This window comes from Lagenorhynchus albirostris, chromosome 11, assembly GCF_949774975.1.
Source record: "Lagenorhynchus albirostris chromosome 11, mLagAlb1.1, whole genome shotgun sequence".
Classification (NCBI taxonomy): domain Eukaryota; kingdom Metazoa; phylum Chordata; class Mammalia; order Artiodactyla; family Delphinidae; genus Lagenorhynchus; species Lagenorhynchus albirostris.
The window spans coordinates 69,623,295-69,648,049 of NC_083105.1; the positions used below are offsets into that span (position 1 = coordinate 69,623,295).

A 24,755-nucleotide genomic window follows, 5' to 3' on the forward strand; every position below is an offset into this window, starting at 1 on the left:
TAGACCACAGCAGCTGATGCATCACTTCCTGCAGCCCACTCTGGGGTACTCTGAGCCTCTCAGAGAAGTAGGAGTTCTGTGGGCTACAGGGCAGGTGAGCAGCAATGCTGAGCAAGAAACCCAGGGCAGTGTCCTCGGGTTGTCTTATAAACCAAAAAGCTATCAGGTATTTACTCTGTATCATGTACTCTCAAAAGCATTTTGCATATGTTAACCTATTTATACCTGACAACAACCATCTAAGGTAGACTTACCATCATGATCACCCTTCTTTTCCAGGTTGAACAACTGAGACAAAGAAAAACACAAAGAGACTCGAGGTCACCGGGCTCCACAGAACCAGAACACAAACCCAAGAGCTGAGGCTTGGGAGCTTGGGTCCCAGTGCCTCTCACGCCCCTTCCATCAAAGATCAAGTTTCCATGCCTGAGCAGTGCTGAGAGGACCAAAGAGGCCTGGAGTCTGTACAGAGAGCCCCAAGCTGCTGGGCAAGGGATCCTGGGGACTGGGGGCAGTGGTCAGGCCAGTGGTTATCAGTGGTGGTGACCAGATTCAAGTGCGGAAGAGGAGAACAGGGTCAGGGCACATTGCATGAACCTCGGCAGACAGAGCAAGGACAGAGGCTGAGCCCCAGGGACAGAACAGGACCAGACTTTTCCGTCGGCTGGAAGTGAGCACCGTGCTGTGTAGGCGAGGTGGAAGGAGCCCCTGGAGAAGGGCAAGAAGGAACCACTAAGACAAGGCATTACCAAAAGCAGAAGAGACTCCAATGTTATTCGTCAGCAAACCAAGTGTTTCCTTCCTTAAGGGAGCTTGGAGCCTGAAGGCCCAGATCAGGTCATGTAGGAAAATAAATCTACAGGCGTGTACCCACCCAAGATCTTCTGCTCACTATTCCCTCTACGTGGAATGCTCTTCCCCACATCCTTACAATCTTTCTCTCGCTTTGTTCAGGTGTCTGTTCAAATGTCACCCTGGGGAGCTTTCTACGTCCTGCTTTCAAATACCAAGCACCATCTGTAATTACTTCATTTATTATCTTTCCTTCAACTAGAATGTTGAAGGGCTTTGTCTCCTTTCCTGCTTTACTCTCCATGCCTATAACTGTGCCTAGTGAATAACAGATGCTCCGTGGTGTTTGTTGACTGACTGAATGGATCAGAATGTGTTCACATCAACCCCAAGGTGAACATATTTAGGATAACAGCTAGAAGGGAGCTTAAAGTTCAAACTGGCGAATCCCAAATCTTTTTTTCCTTTTATTCAGTGGAATGCCTTCTTTAAAGACTGGATATAAGTGGGGAAAGTCCTATTAGCTCTGCTTGAACCCTGAAAGTGAGGGAGAGGCACTTTCTAGTAGGAATCATAGAGAACGGTTTAGAGAACACTTCTCTAGACCAACTGCTTCGTTTTTGATTGAGGAAATTGAAGCTCAGAGAGGCTATAAAATTTGCTGAAAGTCACTAAGTCGAAAAGTTAGCTCTCAGGAACTCCAGTCTAAATGAATACCGTATTTGCAGGTTACCTGTTTTGTATTGGGCAGAGTGGAGGTTCTGGTTCCAGAAGCAAGCCCCTTGTTTAGATTTTGTGTGATGGCGACTCTGCCTGCAGACTCCATGAGTCATGCAATTTCTTGAAAATTATAAACTCAGGCTCTGGGTAAAGAGTTTCATTTCTTCTTTGTTGTTGTTCTAATAACGAAAATTTGGCAGACACGGCGAATGGCGCGACGTGAGTTTGTCCTATCTTCTTAGTACTGTTTCCCTCACCAAGCCCTCCCTGGCACACCCAGGATCTTAGCCTCGTCTCTCTGGCAGCTCAGTGATATTCCTCTCTCCCCCGGTTTTCCCCTCCCTTGTATGAAGTTGGGCCACACATGTTCCACATCTGTCAGAATGCCCTCCAGCAGCTACACACTCCAAAATACTTACATACACAATCCCTCCTGAGTATGTGCACGTGGCACTCTCTCTCTCACCCTCCTTCCCTTCTCTCTCCCTTTCTCCCTCTCACCCTGTCTCCCCCTCTCCTCCCCTCAACAACCCCACTCAGCCCTTGCTGCTGTGATAGGCTTTTCCTTGTCTCTCCCAATCCAAGCCTCTCTCCTCTCCCTCTTCCTCCAGGCTCTGACAGGCTTGACTCATTTGCCACTTTCCTCCATCCCATGGCTCCTGCAGATGGCAGTGGGGAGTGGGACCATTGGCCATGAGTACCAAGTGATATGTTATTATGGAAAATTCTTCTCTAAATGAAACTCAGCCATCTGGCAAAATGTGTAACAAGGGGAAACCAAAGCAAGAAGGAATAATCCATGAAACATTTGCTCATTTCAGGTTGGGAAGGAATATAAAAATGGAAGATGATATACTCCAATCCATCTAGTTAACATGGAATAGAAAGTAGAACAGCCTAGATTAGTGATAGAAACACCCATATCCCAGTCTGTGTACATAATATTGAAATTCAAGGTCTGAAATTAAGTTCTGCCAAGAGAAGTTTGTGGTAAGCAACATTTTTTTTTTTTTTTGCAGTACACGGCCCTCTCACTGTTGTGGCCTCTCCCGTTGTGGAGCACAGGCTCCGGACGCGCAGGCTCAGCGGCCATGGCTCACGGGCCCAGCCGCCCCGCGGCACGTGGGATCTTCCCGAACCGGGGCACGAACCCGTGTCCCCTGCGTCGGCAGGCGGACTCTCAACCACTGCGCCACCAGGGAAGCCCTAAGCAACATTTTTAATGAAGTTCGTTGGGGAGAAAATTTGCACCTCTGCCTGATAGAATCGATAAATAACATTGCTTTGACCTTCCTAAGTGAAAGAAAAAACTGTCTTATGGAAGATTTTTCTTTAAGTTTTTAGATAACTTTTAAAAATATTTTAATGTCAAAATAAAAAAATTCCTAATATTTCTCTTTTATATCCATATTCCAAGTAGTCTCTCTGATTTTTAAATATCCTATGCATGTAACTTTAAATCAGAACAGAAGGTCAAAGGATAGAGTTAGAATCATAATATGTCCCTTCTCATAAAAAGCTATACATCAACCACAATGAAGATTTTTCCACTTTATTTTCAACTGAGACAGAATTTTGGCATGAAGCAGAGAAAGAATGTGCTTTATGAAAAACAGACAGTGCTGACTTTTCCATAACTTGGCTCTATCAAGTAGAAAGTTATTTTCTAGCAAAGAAAATACAAGACTATTTATGTTTGAATAATAATCATATTTGAATCAGTCACATCATAACTGGGATATGAATTATCTATGTCCAGTGTGGAAAAAGGGAGTGGTAATTATCAAAACAACTCTCAAGGCCCTCTCAGTTCCCCCAGAATGCAAATAAGATGACAATATGCAAATTTCAAAATATCGTAATCAGACCTTGAAGAACAAATCATTCCTGGCTCCTACCAATGGTATGTGTCCTGTGGAGGGATCCAAGAACCAACATTTGATCTGCCCAAGAGGACCGGGATCTTTCTGTTGGGCATACACTCTGCACATGTGAAACTTTACACTTGGACCCTGTCTTTCAAAACGTATTTCTTTCCTGACTGTAGCTGCATCATGCTCTGTGTGATTTGTTGCCATGGGCTCTGGGATCCAACCTCTCACACACACACAGCACAAAGTTTCCCTCAAGGAGGGAGTGTGTGACTGTGATAAAGAAAGGAAGAAAACCTCCCATTTCCCAGTTTGATGAAGACCTCTTTGTTTATACTGCTCTCTCTTCCTCTACCTTTCTCTGCTCCCTTGGAGTTGTGGCAGAGTGCCAAATGAAATAAGGACTGGGTAAATACGAACTAGTTAGGATTCTTTGGATTAGAAGTGACAGAAGAAAACTTCACACCTGCTCAAACCAAAAAAAAAAAAAAATGGGAGTGTTATCATAATGATACAGAGGTGATAAAAAAAAAAGTGGGAGTGTTATCATGATGATACAGAGGTGATCTCACACCCCGAGGACAGGAATGTGACCAGGCTTCAGGAATACAAGAACGAGAATGCAAAGGGGTCAAGAATTTCTCCACCTCTCCTCCAGAATCTTCAGCCTCTTCCTCCATAACATGGTGTTACTTTCTGTTTTTTTGCGGCACGGGGGCCTCTCACTGTTGTGGCCTCTCCCGTTGCGGAGCACAGGCTCCGGACGCGCAGGCCCAGCGGCCATGGCTCACGGGCCCAGCCGCTCCGCGGCATGTGGGATCTTCCCGGACAGGGGCACGAACCCGTGTCCCTTGCATCGGCAGGCGGACTCTCAACCACTGCGCCACCAGGGAAGCCCCTGGTGTTACTTTCTTTAACCGAGTGAATATACGACGGACACCCGTTGCTCCCGGGTTCAACTCTTAAAGTTCCATCCCCTCCGAGAGACAGACTCTTCCTCACAATCCCACAGAAGGGGTTCTGATTGGCCCTACTGCACACCCTTGGCCTAATCAGCGGTGTCTGGGGAGGGTGAGTCATCTCCCCTAGAACTGCTGGGAGCCCACCATTCAGAAGGGCCAAGCGAGTGGTGACGTGCTGGACAGACACAAGATAAGCAACAACCCGGTGACTGAACCAAGAAAACTAACCAGGAAGTGGAGTCAGGGTGACAGGAAAGAGAAACCGACTATTTTATCCTAAAAAATATATATATATTTGCGACAGACAAGGCTTAAATAACTGTAAATCACATAGAATCCAGCATAGTAGAAAGATTAAATGTGTAACCTGGGTGACCTGTGAGGAAGCATTTCTCATCTCTTCTCAGAAATCCCCAGGAAAATGATCCCCCTGAGTTGCAGTTGACATAGGGTGAGGCTTCGTAAATTCTGACAGTTTTCTTTTTAAACTTTGTGGGAGAGCTGGGGTCAGTGGGGGGAAGGAGAATGAGGGCACAGGGGGACAGCTTTAGAAGCAAGCGTTTGACTGAGCTGTAACAGAGCTCCACTCTGCTGTGCCCCAGAAACCAAAGGAGCGGGACCTTCTCGTCCAGGCTGTGGGAAAACCCGCGTCCTCAGCAGTCAGCTCCACCTCAGTCTGCTTCTTTGGCTGTGATCGCTTCAGCCTAAAGCAAAGAACAGTTCGAAACCAGGCTCTGGGTAGAGACAGCTCTCACCACTTAACATCTCCCAGACCCAGAATCCAGCCCACTGGGTGTCCTAAGTTCCTGCATGTCTGTTAAATGTCACCGTGGCAACAGCATCTCCCAAACATAAGCGGGATGTTGAGAAAATGAAGTGTCTTTGCAAAGGGTAAGGACGCGCAATGTACCACACAAGGCTGTCACCTTACATTCACATTCCCTAAGGGACCCTCCCAGACTTAAACCCAAAGGCCGGAACCCAGTTGTGAACAAGGGCAGGGCCTTGTGGGTAGAATTTTTTTTAAGGTATGAATGGACTTACAATGTCTCTGGCAGGACCAGCATGAAATCTAATAATGTACACTTACTGTGTATTAAAGAGCGTCCATCCTAGGAGGCCCAAATCTAAATCACAGCGATGAATGCAAAGGCAGCAGCCAGCCAACAGTGTTAAGGGCTTAGCTGTGAGCAGGCTGCCGGATTGCCCACGTCAGCTGCAGCCCACTCCCAGGACTCAGAAACCTGATGTGTCACCTTCCTCCCATCTGTCCCAGCAGAACACCCATTCTCCACGAGAAAGATACAGGTCTCAACAGATCCTTGCCCTCTCTGCTTCTCTTCTCCCCTCCTAGAAGCTCCAGTTGCACAGCAAGTATTATTTGAGACATTGGGAGAGGAAAAAAGAGGAATCAACAGGATCAGGGCAAACATGAACCCATTTAAAATAAAGGGATGGTGTTGCTGACTTTTAATTCCCAAAGCAAAAGCCTGCAAATGACATTACCGCTCAACTTGGTAATGAGAAATATGCTTTAGAGTTTATAAATTCCCTGTGAAAGAAGATGAACTTCATGGGCTTACTTGACTTCTTGCCGAAGAGTTTTCCCAAGACCTTAGGACCATTTAACTCCAAAGGGGGTACTGGTGGCAGGGCCTTGTTACAAACCTACGGTATTTTAGCTTCTGTCACTCTTGCCCTTCTGGGGACTATCAGTGTTCCTGAAATCCAGATGAGCTCTCCTTCCATCCGTCAGTCAGTCTTTCATTATTTTATCGAACACTGTTTCCCTCCACATTTACTATGTACCAGGCATTGTACTAGATGCTGGAGATGAAACAAGAAATAAGATATCAAAACTGCTCTTAAGGGGGGTTCAGTGGGTGGAAGAAAACCCGTGATAGAAACAATATGCAATATTCCTGCTTGGAACCCCCTAGAAACTTGGCAATCCTGCCTGAAAGTCCTAACCCTATCTGAGAAGCATGTGGCACATTTTCCGCCTGCTGTCCACCGTCAAATTGCTTCAGTGCTATGAAAGATGACATTTTGGAAGTATCAAATATCAAGATAAAGTACCACCCGACATTTGAAGAAAATCTAGTGGAAAAAAAGTAAATAAATTACAATCTTCAGAAAGAAGAGCCAGGCTACAGAGGCACCCAAAAATGAAACAAAATGTTTTCAAATGAAATGTGTAAGGTAGAAAAGTAAGTTTCAGCAATTTCGCATGTGCCTAAGAGGCTGAATGCTAGGACTAGGGTGGAGCTGAGTACAGTCAAACATGTAGACCTAAACCATAAATTGGATCCTGCTATGCCCTTACTTAAAAACCTCCCTTGGGGCTTCCCTGGTGGCGCAGTGGTTGAGAGTCCGCCTGCCGATGCAGGGGACACGGGTTCGTGCCCCGGTCCGGGAGGATCCCACATGCCGCGGAGTGGCTGGGCCCGTGAGCCATGGCCGCTGAGCCTGTGCTCCACAACGGGAGAGGCCACACAGTGAGAGGCCCGTGTACCACACACACTCACACACACACACACAAAAAAAAACCTCCCTTGGGTGGTGGTAGTCATTTTGCAGTATATAAATATCAAATCAACATGTTGAACACCTTAAAATTACATAATGTTTTATGCCAATTACATTTTAATGAATCTGGAGAAAGAAAATAGAGGCGTCCCTTGGTGCCTTGTTGCCCTCTTAACAAAATCTAAGTGCACATTTTCACACAAATAGTTCGTTCATTCATTCATTTGTCCATTCATTCATTCATTCAGCAGAACCTACAACATGCTTTAACGTTCTAGGCCGTGGGAACACAAGGCCATGATCACTGCACTAAAGAGTCTCAGTCCGGGGCTTCCCTGGTGACGCAGTGGTTGAGAGTCCGCCTGCCGATGCAGGGGACACGGGTTCGTGCCCCAGTCCGGGAAGATCCCACATGCCGCGGAGCAGCTGGGCCCATGAGCCATGGCCGCTGAGCCTGTGCGTCCGGAGCCTGTGCTCCGCAGCGAGAAGCCACAGCAGTGAGAGGCCCGCGTACTGCAAAAAAAAAAAAAAGAATCCACCTGCCAATGCAGGGGACATGGGTTTGAGCCCTGGTCCGGGAAGATCCCACATGCTGCAGAGCAACTAAGCCCATGCACCACAGCTACTGAGCCTGCGCTCTAGAGCCCGCGAACCACAACTACTGAGCCCGTGTGCCACAACTACTGAAGACTGCATGCCTAGAGCCCGTGCTCCTCAAAAAAGAAGCCACTGCAATGAGAAGCCCGTGCGCCGCAATGCAGCCAAAAATAAAATATAAATAAATAAATTTATTTTTTAAAAAATATTCTAGGGCTTCCCTGGTGGCGCAGTGGTTGAGAGTCCACCTGCCGATGCAGGGGACACGGGTTCGTGCCCCGGTCCGGGAAGATCCCACATGCCGCAGAGCGGCTGGGCCCGTGAGCCACGGCCGCTGAGCCTGCGCGTCCGGAGCCTGTGCTCCGCAACGGGAGAGGCCACAGCAGTGAGAGGCCCGCGTGTCGCAAAAAAAAAAAAAAAAAAAAAAAAATATTCTAAGTGCCAGATTTGGTGCTAAATCATTGAAAAGACACGGCTCTCCCTCAGATAGCATACATTCCAATGGGAAAGACAGACAATAAATAGAAAATGAGTTTAAGAGATCATAAAAGTTGCAACACATGCTGGGATGAAGACACAGAGTGATGGGATAGGCAGCTGCTCTTTTCTGGGGCAGTGATACTTTGGCAGAGATCTGAAGGGAGACTGAAAAATTGTACTTCTAGAACTAATGTTTCATTTGAGTTTCTACATGGATTAAATTAATAATTATTGTATAAAAGGGGAAAGAATGCACTTTAGAGCTAGACACACAGAATCTGTGTTTAACTGCTTTGGGTGAGTCACTTCTCATTTCTGGGCATCTGCTTCCTCCTCTGCAATTTAGCCATAATAATACCATCTAACTGAGCTATTAATGGCAATAAAGGAGGAAAATACAATAATGGGCCAGACACACATTTCTATATTAAGTCATTTGTGTCTCCCAGCAAACCTAGAATATAGGTAACATTTTTATCCCCATTTTACAGATGAGGAAACTGAGCATCCATAAGGTAGAAGTGGGGTTTAAATGAGGGCAGTGTGACTGCAAATTCCGTGTTTTTTAAATACTGTGTGATGCTGCCCCCCGATATTAGTACCTAGAAGTCAGGGCTAGTTAGTCCTCTTCCTTTCACTTTGGATAAATACAGTTTTAGAAAACAGAAATCCTTTCACAAGTTTATCCTATGAAAGTAATGAATGAGCACAAAGAGTTAGCTAAAGAATGCTCATCACCAGTTAAAGAATGTTTATTTTTTCAAAATTATTTTAATGTTAATGTCCAACAAATGTATGTTATAGCTATAAAATAATGGTTGTAAAATAATACTGACATGGAGAAATGTTCATTATATATTAACTGAAAAGCGAGTTTCACTTGTCCAATGTGATCAATTTCTGTAATATATGTATGTCCAGGGGAAAAAAAAGACCAGAGAATACTTTTCTTTGTGCTTTTTCATATTTTTCAAAATTTTAATAATGAGCATGTTCTTTCAGTAGAAGAGAAACCATAGAATGGGAGTTATCCAAACACTACTCCTTTTTAAACAGCCTATTCATCTTTGTGTATTCATATAATATTTTTCCTTGTGGAATAATACTTCTTTTAACAAAGATAAAGCATTCCAACCATACATTGCATTCTTGGAAGTTTAAAGACCAGGGGTGGACAAATAGAGACTCAGCTCCGACATTGGCACTATCTCCCAGTTTGCCTGTGATAGGGCACCCCCTTCCAGAAGTTCCTCTCTCCAAGTTCATTACTTTCGTCACAAAGGATCTTCACCCACCTCTCCAGGCAACAAAGCGGGCAGGAGGAATGTGCAGTTCCCTGGTGGAGAGGAGACTCATCTTGTTCCTGCTACTTGAAACCATTAAAACACTGATCTTTAATGTGAAACAGCGCTGCAGAATGGGTTGTTGGAATGAGACATTTTAAGGTAATGGCCATTATGCCACGATAAGGAAATTGGACCTCATTTTATCTGAATTTAACTGGAAACCTCATCAGCATTCTTCTGACTACAACGACAAATGATACCTTTATGGTTGGAAAGCCCTATATCATACTAACCTATAAAACAGATGCATCAGAGGAAGCATATCTGCATCACAAAAAAAGATGCTTTGCTTCACAAAAGATTCACCTCAGGGCTTTTTTAATATCTGGATCCCCTTAGACAGCTGTTTATTTGTTTACAGGTTACTAACTATTTGGCTGAAAGATGAGAAGAGGCCAGGGTGGGCCAAAGAGCCAGTGCCACCATGAACTAGAGATCAATTAAACCTAGAAACAGAGCTTTCTGGTGGAGAATCCAGCCCCTTTTTTCTGCCCCATGTCTGGGAAGGAACTGTTAGGGAGCCGAGAAAAAGAGGCAGCCTAGCAAGGAAGCACGTGGTTTTTGTGTACTTCTGAGAAAGCTGCCTTGGGTTCACACATGGCGGGGGAGGAGGGGCAGGGGAGGGGCTCCCACAGACCTCAGAGGGAGGCCTGGCCCTTAGACTCTACTTGGTGGCTGGGGCTTTGTTTTCACAGGACTGTGACGGGAGGAACTGTGACTTACAGATCTCTGTCAAGGCCCGGCTCTGCTGCTGCAGCTTCGGGACAAGGGCTCTTGTTTTGCTTCCAGAACACTCCCTAAGACAAGTCTTAAGCCAGAGAAGGGTCCCAAGGAAGCCCTGCCCTGGGAGCTCTTTAACCTACTGAAATTTACAGGTCTGATTTTTGGAGAAATCTGTACCTCCATTAACTAGATGGACCCAAAGACCATTGAAAACAAAAATGAGGTATAGACCCATTTCACCTCCTCTCATTTCCTCGGAATTCTATGCCAGTTCTGCTCAACAAGGTCCAGGCCTGGGTCACTCCACCTCTTATGCCCCCTGGAAAGCAGGCTGGTTTGAGGTTTAACTGTTCAAATGTTGCTTTTTGTTTCACTTAATGAAAATTTTAATTTTTCTGGCAATTACTGATCTGGTGTCAGTCCTTCATTCTACAGGCAATGATTTATGGCCAGATTACATAATGTGCGTTGACCCAAGGTTTTTAATACCCCTTTACCGCATTTAATTCCCTACTAGTCTGAGAATCAGAGTTGACAGGATTCACTTTCTGACGACTATAGCATCTTTTCAGTGGCACACACCCCTTCTGAGTTTAACTTGTACCTGGACTATTTGGTACTAGCTCCAAATCCAAGGTACCCATTCGGCCAACAGAAGAGAAGGACCCTTTTTATGCTGATCACATGGTACCACTTTCACGTTCCAGGAGTGGCCTCTAAAAGCAGTTGAACCTGTTGACCAATTACTGCCTAGGAGAACAGCTAAATAGTAATTATGTCAAACCAAACTCTTGTCAGTTGCACTGTCATATGTAAATGGATAACACTAAACAATTTTAGCTAAAAGATTTCCCCATTCAGTTACACAGCGCTTCATCTGGGGAACGAATTATCTTAGAATCAAATCAGGTTGCAGTCCTTTTCAAAATTAAACATAACTCAGGAGCTAAGGTTCCTCGAGGGCAGAAATAAATGAGGTTTGGGGTAAATTTTTCCCTCAAAATACCCAGGTCAAAGTCTGTTCTTCTTGATTTTTTTAATGGGACAGAATTTGGGGAATTCAACAAAGTATTTCTTTAAATTCTGAAACAGATGAAGAGCTCAGAAAGGAGGAACTCCTCTACGTTGTCCATAGATATTACTGAGTTTATTTTCCATGATTTTACTCAAGAGCATTTGCTGTGTAGGCATCCTTTTGACAAATTTCTTTAAGAGTTTAAAATTCTCCTCCCTCAAAAAAAAAAAAAAGTGCCTTTCTTTTGTGATAAACCTTGATCCTTGAGAACTTTGTAAATTGTCCTATTTCCTACCTTATCTGGGCAGCTAGAGAGTATAGTGCCTGCCTGGCGAGAGGAAGCCTGGGTGGCTAGGAGAAGGGGTGAGATGGAGGCTTTTTATTGTATGTATGTTTTAACTTTCAAATTTTGAAACTTATGCAGGTATCTTCTATCTAAAAAATTAATAAACTTTAAATAAGATGGCATGATGATGGCAACTCAGAAGGCCGTTCTTTATTCTAATATTATTCCCTTGGCTGTTTTCCCTAGGCTGTTTTACTTTGCTTTGTTTATTTATTTATTTATTTTTTAAATTTTATTTATTTATTTATTTTTGGCTGTGTTGGGTCTTCGTTTCTGTGCGAGGGCTTTCTCTAGTTGTGGCGAGCGGGGGCCACTCTTCATCGCGGTGCGCGGGCCTCTCACTGTCGCGGCCTCTCTTGTTGCGGAGCACAGGCTCCAGACGCGCAGGCTCAGTAGCTGTGGCTCACGGGCCTAGTTGCTCCGCGGCATGTGGGATCTTCCCAGATCAAGGCTCGAACCCGTGTGCCCTGCATTGGCAGGCGGATTCTCAACCGCTGCGCCACCAGGGAAGCCCTACTTTGTTTATTTTATACTAACCTTATTAAGTTTAAGATTTTGACTCTTATTGAATCAGTGCCTTTTATTCTAATCTGCCTCACATTCTTATTGGAATTAGACTAGATATAAATACACAAATACAGACAGACAGAAACACATCTCACACACACACACAAGTTACACACTCCAATCTTAATGCTGAAAGATCCCTGGAAGTCTCCTCTTCCAATCCCCTCGCCTGATGAATGAGGAAACCTGAGCAGAGGGGATTCCCACCCTCCCCTGTTAAGGGGGGCCCTGGACCCAGAAACCAGGTCTCACAATTTCCATTCCATTGCCCTTTCCATTAACTTTTTGTTGTTGCTTTAATTTTTATTAATTAATTTATTTATTATTTTTAAAATTAATTTTTATTTGAGTATAGTTGCTTTACAGTGTTGTGTTAGTTTTTGCTGTACAGCAAAGAGAATCAGCTATATGTACACATATATCCCCTCTTTTTTGGATTTCCTTCCCGTTTAGGTCACCACAGAGCATTGAGTAGAGTTCCCTGTGCTATACAGTAGGTTCTCATTAGTTATCTATTTTATACATAGTAGTGTATATGTCAATCCCAATCTTCCAGTTCGTCCCACACCCCCTTCCCCCTTCGTATCCATATGTTTGTTCTCTACATCTGTGCCTCTATTTCTGCTTTGCAAATAAGATCATCTATAGCATTCTTCTAGATTCCACATATATGCGTTAATATACGATATTTGTTTTTCTCTTTCTGACTTACTTCACCCTGTATGACAGTCTTTACATTTTAAGTCCATGAAAAACATGATTTGCTTTATAAAAGTACTATTGTATACCACTGGGAAAGACTTAAAAATTGCAAAAGAAAAAGGTATCTCCAAGAACTAATTTTCATCTTTATAGGAAAATAAAATGAGCCCGGGTCTATTTTTTCTTTAGCAGAGCTATTTATATTTAGCAACGTGTATTACTTTGAGGAAAAGGACATTAGTATTGTAGGTTTCTGCTCTGCTGGTTCTTTCCTCCCCATCACCTTGAGCTAAAATATAAACTCCTTAGCACAGCATCCAATGTCCTTTAGATTTCTTCTTTCCTGCCTTGGCTTTCAGGTCCCCTCCACACAACTCCCCACTTTCTACCACCCCAAAACATTTCTGGGTTCCTAAGCCTTCTGGGTTTTCCTGCAGCTGCACATGCTACCCCCTCCGCCAGGGACATCTCTCTTCCAGCGAAACCTGACCCGATAACTCTTCCATGAAGACTCAATGTCACTTCCTCGAAAGCGCTCGCCTGGCCTCATAGACGTCATTCGCTGTCCCTTCCTTTGTGCTCCCACTTCGGAGATGCCTCCTTCAGCATTTATCTCACTGCTGGGTGAATAATGGTGACATTCATCTCCCTAATAAACCCAGGCGCTCCAGAGCAGGGCAGAGGTTTTTCATAACTGTCTCCCCATCATCCACTCTGCATTGTGCTCAGCGAATAGTAGTAGGTGATCAACAAATATTCTCAGAAGGAAAGAAGGAGAGAGGGAGGAAAGGAGGCCATTATTTGGGATGCAAACAGAAAAAAGCCCTCCTATATGTTTGCTTTTGGATTGTGGTCAAAGAAAAGAATGTTTCCCCTGCGGCCAGTGCCCAGAAATAGCTGCTTAAAAAGAAACTTTACAGAAAACCAGGCAGCCTAGGCCTCGGGTAAGAAAGCCAGCAACACACTTTTGGCTGCCACGTTCTCTTCTTTCTCTTTAGGCTCATGCCTGGGAGGTACTGCTTAGTGGAACATTCTCTTTGTCCCATATCAAGGCAGAGAAGCATTCCCGATAGCCCTGGGTCCTGAGTGACGTGCAGAACACCCTGTGCTCTACTTACAAAACAGCCATCACACTCAAAGCTAAAAACGATGCCTTAGCATCCCAGGATGTGTGCCATGAATTCATTTTACCATCAGCCCCTAATCTCTTGAACTTTACTTAATGAAACCAGCTTCTCCAACTGGGAAGGAACAAAAGGAAATCATAGAGGTCTGACAGCTGAGCTCTAATCTCCGCTTGGTGTTGTGCCTATGAGCACAGTTTTTCTCTTTCTTCTCAGTTTTCTCTTCTATAAAATGAGTCTCCCACAACTCTTCTATGATTTTGTGTTCAGAGTACATTGAGGATGTAGAAATACTCAGTTAATCAATATGAGTCATCAACCAGCATGTATTGCTTTCCGACAGTGTGAAGACACAGTTCCACGTGCATAGGTATATGGGAGAGATAGAAAGAAATCTTTCTATCTTTCTAAATGACCCCTGCCTTCCAAGGGCTAACAATCTAATCGGCGGAGCTTTAAAGCACACAAACCATGCCAAATAATATGAAAGCAGATGTGCAGGACTTCTTTGGTGGCACAGTGGTCAAGAATCCTCCTGCCAATTTAGGGGACATAGGTTCAAGCCCTAGTCCAGGAAGATTCCACATGCCACGGAGCAACTAAGCCCATGCACCACAACTACTGAAGCCCGTGTGCCTAGAGCCCGTGCTCTGCGAGAAGAGAAGCCACCGCAATGGGAAGCCCACGCACCACAACAAAGAGTAGCCCGTGCCGCAACTTAGAGAAAGCCTGCACGCAGCAACAAAGACGCAACACAGCTAAAAATAAAATTAATTAATTAATTAATTTTTTAAAAAAATGTATCCTTTAAAAAAAAAAGAAAGCAGATATGCAAAGTGCCAGATGAGAGGGAGAGATGGTAAAAACTTTGCCACCACATAGCTGCTGTGTCAGCAAACCTCATTCATAAACAGAATAGAGAGAGAATGCACCACTTAAATACTAACAATAACACACCTAGCATCCCATCTTTATGGTGCCCATAAACCAGTGAATAAGCTGAGGTTTTTGTTTAAACATTTTAAATCAATTTCAGCATCAAATCCTAAAAGTGAGAAGAAAACTTCATCCTCCAGTATTAACCCTCAAGAATCCAATAAAAATAATGTCGATAAGAGTAACAATAACAACTTGCCCAGAGCCGAGTCCATTGATAGGCATTTGCACTATAAATGGAATGGCTTAGATCTGTTTCCAAGGACTTTGCTCCCACGGAGAACACTTCCCTGACAGAGGCATCCACCGCAATTGGGGAAAAATAGTATCAGTATATTCCCGCCGGGTTGTGACAAGAGCTCCATTTCCTTTGGCTGTGTTTTGAGAGTTGCCTCTCCTTTCTCTTCCTTTTCCTCCTTACTACTGTCACCCACACACCTTTGCTGATTCTTGCAGAGAGAATCGCTGTGCAGAGACATCAACTTCCCACTGTATTCACATTTCTCCTAGGCCCTGCTGACAGGACTGCCTGCCTGTTTTAACCTATTTAATGAGACAGTAAGAGAATTATAGCTGCTTCCAGGCAAACTCCAATTTCAGACTAGAAGAGATTTCATATAACTTGCAAACATAGAAGTTCAAGCATCATGCAGAAGCATGGGCTGGGATCTCACCATCTCGAGTCATTCATTTGGGAAAATTCATTGATTTCATTTTCAGCTCCTGTGTGGGGTTTGAGGTGGGTTTTGTGTGTGTGTTTTTTTTTTCCTTTTTCTCATATTGACTTATTCTGCTTTGGCGGCTGGAATAGTACTTTTTAGCAAGAATGGGTTGTAACTCTGAAACTCTATAAAGAGAATTAAGCGTGTTGATTTGCTTGGCACCCTAATTTCCTCTGTTCCTCTATTAAGCTCCTTAAACTTCATCATTTCACCATATACAACGCTAAATTAAAAGAGAAATACCCTGTCAGATAACTAATTCTGAAAATTAAAATATTACCATTTGATTATGGTTTCAGTCTCTCATTTGCCTTTTATCCTAATGGAGTTAGTAAACTCATTTCCTTTGTACATTTCTCTCAACCACATCACGAGTGACAGGTCATTTTGCTAATGCTTTAGGACAGTAATGGAGAGTCACGTGGTCAACACACTAACATAAAAGGCTAATTTCCAGGCCCATCAGTGGCTCTCACTCACCAGAAAACCACATCCTGGTGGAGGGTGCCAGCCTGGGAGCCCGATCTCAGGGGATCAGAAGTGCTGCCCTCATCCTCTTTCTACCCTGTGGCTTGTATCTGAATTTTCAGAGTTGCTAAGCAAAGCCAACAGTTCCTGTTTTAGCTCATGAAATGGCATGCAGTCAGCACCCCACAATTTCGCCCTTCCCATCTTAAACTCCAGAAGAAAATGGATGTAAATCTAGCAATCTCTATTTGAAAGTTGCCCCTTTTTGACACTTATAGCCCATAACCACACTACTGAGCATGTCATTTATTTATTTTTTTTATGCTTGCTTGAGCTTTGTTTTATTTTTTATTTTTTGAGGTACGTGGGCCTCTCACTGTTGTGGCCTCTCCCGCTGTGGAGCACAGGCTCCAGACACTCAGGCTCAGCGTCCATGGCTCACGGGCCCAGCCGCTCCACAGCATGTGGGATCTTCCCGGACCAGGGCACGAACTCGTGTCCCCTGCATCGGCAGGCGGACTCTCAACCACTGCGCCACCAGGGAAGCCCAAGCTTTGTTTTACTTTAATGACCCACAAATGCTGGGCTCAGGGTGGGAGTTGGGACATGGGGTGCAAGTATGATTAGGAGTCGTGGGATTATTTAAACTCCAACATCTGGGAACTTCTGTCCCAGCCAAAGCACTAGTGAGGGAAAAAGCTAATTCAGACATTGCAGGTCATACCTGAAGATATTTATGGAATGCCATGTGTTATCTGTAGGAGAGCTTCAAGCCTGGGGCCAAAAGAATAAGCCACATTCTGAAGCAGGAATTGCTACTTTTTATAAAAAAAAAGAGAAAATAGGTAGTAAAATCTAAGATTAGAGAGACAAAGGGTTGACTTTAGTCTTCCTTCAGTGATTCAACTACAAGTTCCAAAGTTCCTTTCAGACAAAAAAAAGAGAAAATAAAACACCATTTAACCCAGGATATTTCCAGAAAGGTCATTAGAAGCCATCATGCCACTGTCTTAAGTTTTGTAAGCTGTCAAAGCGAAGGAATTAGTCTTAGTGCCTCTACATAGCACAAAGACCTGAAATAAAATAGATAGGGTTGGAAGCAGCCGCATAGCGCAGGGAGAGCAGCTCAGCGCGGTGCTGTGTGACTGCCTGGAGGGGTGGGATAGGGAGGGTGTGAGGGAGGGAGATGCAAGAGGGAAGAGATATGGGAACATATGTATATGTATAACTGATTCACTTTGTTATAAAGCAGAAACCAACACACCATTGTAAAGCAATTATACTGCAATAAAGATGTAAAAAAAAATAGATAGGGTTAACAGCTGTGAGCGAGAGGACATTAACTTTTCCTCTCTTTTTCTCAAACTCACAGGTATGTGAAATCGATAGTGTCTGGTTTGAAGTATAAAGAAGGATGCCAGAATCAGAGAACCAAGATAAATAAAACACCAATCTATTCTCCAGACCAGCTCCTCATTTTGGCTGCGGAGGTCTGGAATTCATCTTGTTCTCCAAAGTTGGGGATCTCCTATAGGGCTTCTCTAAGCAGCAGCTGTGCCCCTATCACACACAGACACCACTGGACTTCACCCTGATTTCTAATTTGGCCACTGGGACTCTGGTCCACCCTTGAACCTCAGCTCCTTTGGTTGAACACTGACAACCTGACACTCCATCTTCCTGGGATGTTAGACCCTGCCCCTAAACCCCGATTGCTGCTTCACCTAGCCCACTGCCTCTCCATCTATGGAGTCCCTACCGCCCAAAGGCCTGGTCCTGAGCTCCTGCAGATTGAGGACCACACTAGCCTTGGCTGGATCACCTTAGGGTGGGAAGACCAGCCCTACCTGCCTCCACCTCTCTCCCTCCTCCCCAGCAGCTCTCCATTGGGTCCCAGTGTTCACTTATCATTCTGTGTATATTGAGCACCAACTGGGTTCCAGTCTCTGTGCCAAGCACTGGAGTCACAACATTGAAAGAGGCAACACTGCCTTCAAGGACCAGACTAGTGGAAGAGACAGCAAATTAAAGACCACAAAGATTGCTGTGATGGACGAGTGGACCCTGACCCAGTGATCTCCTTCCACTCACCTTTGAAATGGCCTTCAATTCTCAGGTGTCCTGAGTAGGCACAATTTTTACAAGAGATCATCAACTGGGCTCAGCTGACTGTTAAAATATACAATTCCTTTTAAAATGAGCAACATGGAATAGTTCAGTATTTCCCAGGGATTATAATTTCAAGATCACTGCTGGTCAAACTCCCCAAAGCCTAGTGCACTTTTATTTAAGGAGGATTGCCTGAAGGATATGCAGATTTGTTGGTCCACTTTATGGATATGAATAAACTGCTGAAACCCCTCGAGGTGTCCAGGACCCGCCCGTCAGGCCCTCTGAGAGCCTCCATTAAACCTCTTAATTTAGGGGTTCGATAGAACTCTTAGGGCTCCATGGAACATAGTCTGCTCTGGACAGTCTAAAATTTAGCAGAAGAGGGTAGGTACTACTCTCTTCTCGAAATACTCTCTTCTTTTGAATTCTTGCACACTGCTTTCTCCCTAGCTCCTTCCACTTGCTTTAACTACTTCTTAGCTAATATTGAAGGTTACTTTCTCTTGTCTTCCAAAACTGAATCTTCCCCCAACAAACTTGTCCCTGCTATTAAGCTCATTCATGACGCAGCCTCTGCCCACCTCTCGAGGCTCATCCAAGCCTCCACCATCACTCTCCCCCAGTACCTCAGACTGCAGCCAGACGGAACATGTTTCCGTTTCTCAGATTCGCCGTATTTACCTCACTTTTACACATGATGTTCCCTCTGCCTAAAATGCTTAAACACATGTACACTCACACACACACACACACACACACACACATACATCTTTCCCTAGGTTAACTCATCGTTCAGATGACTCTTCTTCTAGGAAGCCTTCCCTCACTCTACCTCTGTCCCCTCCAGCCATGTAGCTTGTCTCTGCTATGCACTACCAGAGCACTCTGGACCTCTCCCTTTAATGTCATTGCTCACACTCTGTGAAGTGCCGGTCACAGAATGAAGTGAATTAAATTGCTTCTTCTGAAACATGGATTTTCCTTTTTTTTTTTTACCATCTTTATTGGCTGAAACACGGATTTTCTGAAGAGTGAATTGAGGGTTTGCTCTGAGAAACAGCCTCAAGAGACCCATTGTTGTGTGCTTCTGGGACGATTTTGTTGAGGATATTGTTTGTCAGTTTTCTAGAGCCTTCTTCATAAAGACCTGGGGTGAGGGTGTTACTTTCTGCTCTTTGATTTAGCAATAGTTGTACTTCTCTTAATAGGATTGTTTTACCTTAAATACATTTTCAATTGTGTAAGAATTATGTAACCCTTATTATACTGGCTGCTAGAAAACTAAAAGCTAAATTGTGTCCCACTCTTTATGGGATGAATTTTATGAATTTGTCTCATTTCTGTTTCACATTTCATAACTATTTTCAAATTACAATTTCACATTAACTTGCTGCATTTTATTGTTGCGTGATTGTAAGTGGACTTAGATCTTTCCTGGAATAACGTCAGGTTTAATTAATTAAGCAAAGTGATGAAGGAGTGGAAAGTTGAACAGAGAAAAGTGACATCTAAATGGGGGAGGGATATACCAGTTAGTATTCTTTAATTTCAAGTCATTTAAACCCCTAATTGGCTTAAATAACAACAAGAAGATATTGATGTAATCTGACAAGTTCAGTGGTAGTTGTTTTCAGGTAGGGTTTGATCCAGGGGCTCAAAGAAGATCCACAGGGGTAGAGACTTTGTCTGTTTGGTTTACTGTTGGATTTCCAGTAGAAAGGTGGCTGGTACATCAGTGCTCAGTACATATTTGTTGAATTTGTTGTTGTGGAATTCCTAAAAGCTCATGCACAAATCTCAGGACCTGACTTGGATCACATACCCTTCCCTGAACCAATCTTTTGATCAGGGGGATCCAGAGCTCTCCCTTTCCAGGTCTGGGTCACATGATCCCAACAGCAAAACCAGGGATGAGTCTGCAATGAAAGCTTGTGCACTCACAGTGAAGGAAGCTGGTTCCCCAAAGGAAATCTGGGGTGTTACAAAGGAGAAACAAATGCTGGGCAGACAAAACAACAAATATGCAACTCAATGGACTGTCAAGAAGTTGATGCTTGAGTTGAATTTTAAAGGATAAGCAGGAGTTAGCTAATAAAGAGGACCTTTTGTCAGTGGGTAATGTTCTAGGTGTGTTCAAAGCACAGAGGCATAAAATAGCTTGATGCTTTCAAGGAATTGTGAATAGCTTAATATGGTAAGAGCAGATAGGATGGGGAGTGGTAGGAAAATAAAGTAGAAAGATAAGCAGAGTGCAAATATGAAAGATCTTTTAGGCTAACCAAATAGGGTGCACTCTATCCAGAAAGCACTGGGAAGTCTATGTAGGATTCCTCAACAGGGGAACATGCCTTACAGCTAAGCCCATGCAGGTCATTCCAGGGTCAAGATGACTCATTCTGGAAACATTAAGTGGGGCTGAGCCTGCAGGTCAGGGAAAAGAGTCCCAGATGTGGGCAAACAAGAGACACAAGGAACAGGAACCAAGCAAAGCCTAGGAACCCAGCAGACCAGGGAATCAAACAGAGCCTGACAACACCATCAGGTTCTTCCTTTTTAAAGTCAAGCTTGTGGCCTAAACTGTCGTGAATTCCTCATCTTCACCTGAAAGTCCTCTTCAGCGAGCCAAGGCGCCTAAACTGTCGTGAATTCCTCATCTTCACCTGAAAGTCCTCTTCAGCGAGCCAAGGCATTCATAGCATGACTCGATTGGGAATTGAATTTGTGAGCGGGGCTGCCATAACAAAGCACACACACTGGGTGCCTTAAACAAGAGAAATGTATTGTCTCACAGCTCTAGAGGCTAGAAGTCTGAAATCAAGGTGTCAGCAAGGTTGGTTCCTTCTGAGAACCACAGGAAGAATCCGTTCCAAGTCTCGTGCCTAGTTTCTAGTGGTTCCTTGGCTTATCTACATGACACATCACCCTGACCTCTGCCTTTTCACATGCTGTTCTCCCTATGTGCATGTCTGTTTGCACTTTCCAAAAGAACACCAGTCATGCTGGATTAGGGCTCACCCAGTGACCTAATTTTTTCCCTGATTATCTCTGTAAAGACCCTATTTCCAAATTGGGTTGCATTCCGAGATACTGGAAGCAAGAACTCCAACACATGAATATTTGGAGGACACTTCAATGCATAAAGGTATCATTTACAAAAAGATGCATTTGTTATCAAAGCTTTAAAAGAAAAGTAGACATTCCCTAAGTGAACTGATTTATTTATAAAAGATTTGGTACTTGTTGGTTTCTAAAGACAAAGAAAATAACACCATTAATATAAAAGACCCAGAAGCAACCGAATAGTCCACAATGAAGAATGCTTTTTCAGATTACGTTCAAAATTGTTCTTTTCTAATTTGTAGGATTTCGCATGGAGGCTGGTGTAGAGAAGAGTGGTGTGAGACAATGCCTTATACAATGGCATTGTATAAACTTTCCACCTACTGAGTCTCTTCTGCATACCTAGCATTCAATCCTCCCAACAGCTCTCTGAGGTGGATATTATTATCCTCATTTACAAATAAGAAGCTAAGCACCACTTTAATCCTAACTACATTATCCTAGGCTGCATTTGGTAAGCAGTTGGGCTGAGATTTGAACTCAAATTTCTCTGACCACAAATTATCACATGTAACATCCAAAGTAATTTTGTGAGTCCTGGTTGAAGACCAAGGGTTCGTCTCTGCAATGGGTCCAAAAGATGCTGCCCAGCGCACTGTCCCAAGAGGCAACAGTCCTCTTAAGGGACAATTATGAATGTCCTCCTGTGCCCAACATGTTTGATACCAAACAATAGGTGCTCAACAAACAAAACCTTTGTAAAGTCACCATAGAGCTGTAAGTCCTCTGATATCAGATTCATTTCTAATCATAAGAAAGTAGCATTGTCTCCAGTTAATAGGGAGAGCCAAGTGCAGTTTCCACAAATATCCTCCTCTTGAGCTTCTCCATACTCAGCTCTGCCTGCTACAAGTGTCTACTGGTCCATCAAAGAGGACTTTCTCATGAAGACACAGCTGCAGGAGTTCAATGATGCTGTCCTCCACTCCATCCTCCATTGATTCTATTCCACTGCGTCATTCAGTGTGTTGGGAAACTGCTTTCATTTGAAGGTCTCCATTGAGACAATAGACAGATAGGCACCCACAGATGCTAATAGGAGAGTGGACTCTTTGCCCTTATAAGTACTAATTTTCATGACCTTCATGGGTGGAATAAATCATTTTGTCAGTCTTCTTGGCATTTCTGGAGTTCAGGTAGAAGATAAAAGTTTACAGCTTAATAGAAGCATTTGTAACCCTGGCAAGATAAACAGACACAACTTAAAAGGCCAACTCCAATAAAATGCCGAGGAGCAAGACAGCCCAGATTGTTTTTCCCTAGATTCCCATTAGTTACAAACATCAGGAACAAGTGGAGTTATTTCAAAAGCAACAGCCTTGTTTCCTGAGGGATCTATGCTCAGAGGTTTAGAAACTCAGTTGTGAATCTAGAGGGGTTTCGACAGTGCAGGGAGATCTGAATCTGACTTGGAATCACAGAGCACAGGGCTGTGGTCAAACATTTTCCTAGATTTGTACCTTTTCTCCTTCCTTCTGCCTTTAGATGTTATTGCTCTACATCCTCTTTTTCATCGGCTCCGAATTTGTTTAGTATTCCCTTGTTTTACTCCCAATGAAAATCAAGGAGATTCGGTGCTCTGAAAAGTCCAGAAATTGGCTGTTTTGATTTTTCTTAAAGGAATAAAAAAAATGCATTGATCAACACTCCCCCCCACACACACACACACACATACACACATCCTCATCTTTCTGGAAGATGTTACAGTGTCTTAGAGGGCTGTAGAAGGGATTGAGAGGTCAACGGAGCTCCAGCTTTGCAGAGACACCTGTCAAGTTGGGCTCAGCAGCTGCTGTCGGATTCACCCTCTGCAACGGGGGAAACAGTACTCCCACGGTGTGAGACTCCACTGATCTGGAACTGGAACGAGTGAAGGGTTTTAAGGTTCTAAGGTAACCCAGACGTCAGGGCAGAACTTTCAAACAGGCTAAGTCCAAGTTCCTCCTGAGCAAAAGCGCCTGAGAGCCCAGCCCTGGGAACTGGGCAGAATGAAAACATGGAGAGTAGCTTGGCCAATGAAAAATGATCATCGTGATCAAATTAACACTTTGAACACGGCTTTAAGTTCGCCACGCTAACTTGGGTCAGGTTGGGGACATTGCGATGGGCTGAGGTTCTCACGTGCACTTCCCAAACTTAGAGTTTTTTTTTTTTTTGTTTTTTTTTTTTTTTTGAGATGACCAGGATCGTCGGGGAGGGAAGGGAACAGACTAGAGGCTGAATCTTTGGCTTCGTGCTCCGAGGCGGAGACAGCCCAGCCTGTGGGATTACACGAGATAGGATCGAATCCAAGCGGGTCCCCACTGAGGCGAGGCGCGCGGGAAGGAATCTAAGTAAGAGTTTAATTAACTACCCCCCCTCCACGCCGAAGGAGAAGAAACCCAAATAGGCAACCCCCAAACCGTTTGATCAGAGGAAATTGAGTCTGTCTTTTCCCCCACTTCACCCTTCCTGTCTTTCAATCCATCAGAATGGTTGGTTAAAAAAAAAAAAGGCGTAAGATCGGGGGCGGGGCAGAGGAGACGAACCCAACTGCACTTGAGAACCTGGGTTGCGCCCAGGCGAACTTCATCCAGCCCGTCCCCCCGCGCCCAGCTCAGCCCTCCCGCTGCGCAGAGCCGGTCCTGCCCGCCCCGCCGCCGGAGCCGGGCGCCTACCCGGCCTTTCCAGGCGGAGCCAGGGGCGCGTGGGCGCGCGAACAGCCCTGATCCCGCGGCGGCGTCCGCGCTCCGCGTTTTCGCTAGCGCCGGGCAGGCTGCCGAGGGCGGGGTGCGCTGCAGCGCGGCGCGGGCTGCGGAGCAGGGCGCACTCCGCCTGCAGCCCAGCGAGCGCCGCCTCCCGCGGCCGCCGCGCCCGACAGCGCGCCCCGGAGCGTGCCCGCCTCGCACAGCCTGCGCTGACCTCCGCGAGGGGCACCGCGGCCGGCACGGCCACGTCCCGGGCTTCGGATGGTTCGCGTGCTGCCCACCCTCGCCCGCCGCTGACGCCGCGGACCTCAGCTCCGCAGACCCGCCGCGGCGCCGACGACAGTCCAGCCGAGTCCCGCTCCCTCGCCGGGGTGAGTGGGCTCCGCAGAGGGGCTGCGGGTGCGGCGGTGAGGGGCGAGCGCCGCGGGGGAAGGGCCCGGCACGGTCCGCGTCACTGCGGGGGGTCTGTGACACCCAGACTGGGTCGGTGTCGCAGAAAATGGGGGAGATGGGCATAATCGGTTTGTTGGGCTTGGTAGACAGTGAAAGCAGATACTGGGGCTGCAGCACCAAGAGGGCTTCAGAGAGGCTGCCCGCACGGCTCCCGCTTGCGGCATCACAACCAACTCTTCCCTTGATTCTCTCCTGCGTGGAAACCCGTTCAGTAGCCCCAGAGTTGGGGCGATGCGGGGCGCGGGGAGGCCGGGGTGCATTGGTCTGTGTCCACCTCTTAGGATCGCCTGTCACCTACTGGCGTCCGGAGGCAGGGTGCCTATTCTCCCCTAACGCTCTGGGGAAAGGGCCGATTGCTTTTTGGCTGAGGTGCATCAGCTCCCCCCTCCCGCCCCCGCCCCCGCTCCCGCCCCAGCAGTGGTGTTTTCTGGATTTTGCACGTATATGGGAAAGAGTGGGAGCGTCTTCTTCCCTTTAGGCAGA

General features: G+C 45.2%; 1 protein-coding gene across 2 annotated transcripts in view; it reads left to right on the forward strand.

Annotated features, from left to right (window-relative positions):
- Positions 1 to 23,980: 23,980 nt before the first annotated feature.
- PRICKLE1 (prickle planar cell polarity protein 1) overlaps positions 23,981 to 24,755 on the forward strand; it is a 107,476-nt gene continuing 106,701 nt past the window's right edge. For both annotated transcript variants that reach the window (XM_060166515.1, XM_060166516.1), the window contains exon 1: positions 23,981 to 24,190. The gene's annotated coding sequence lies outside the window, so the exon portion shown is untranslated. The remainder of the gene's footprint in view (positions 24,191 to 24,755) is intronic.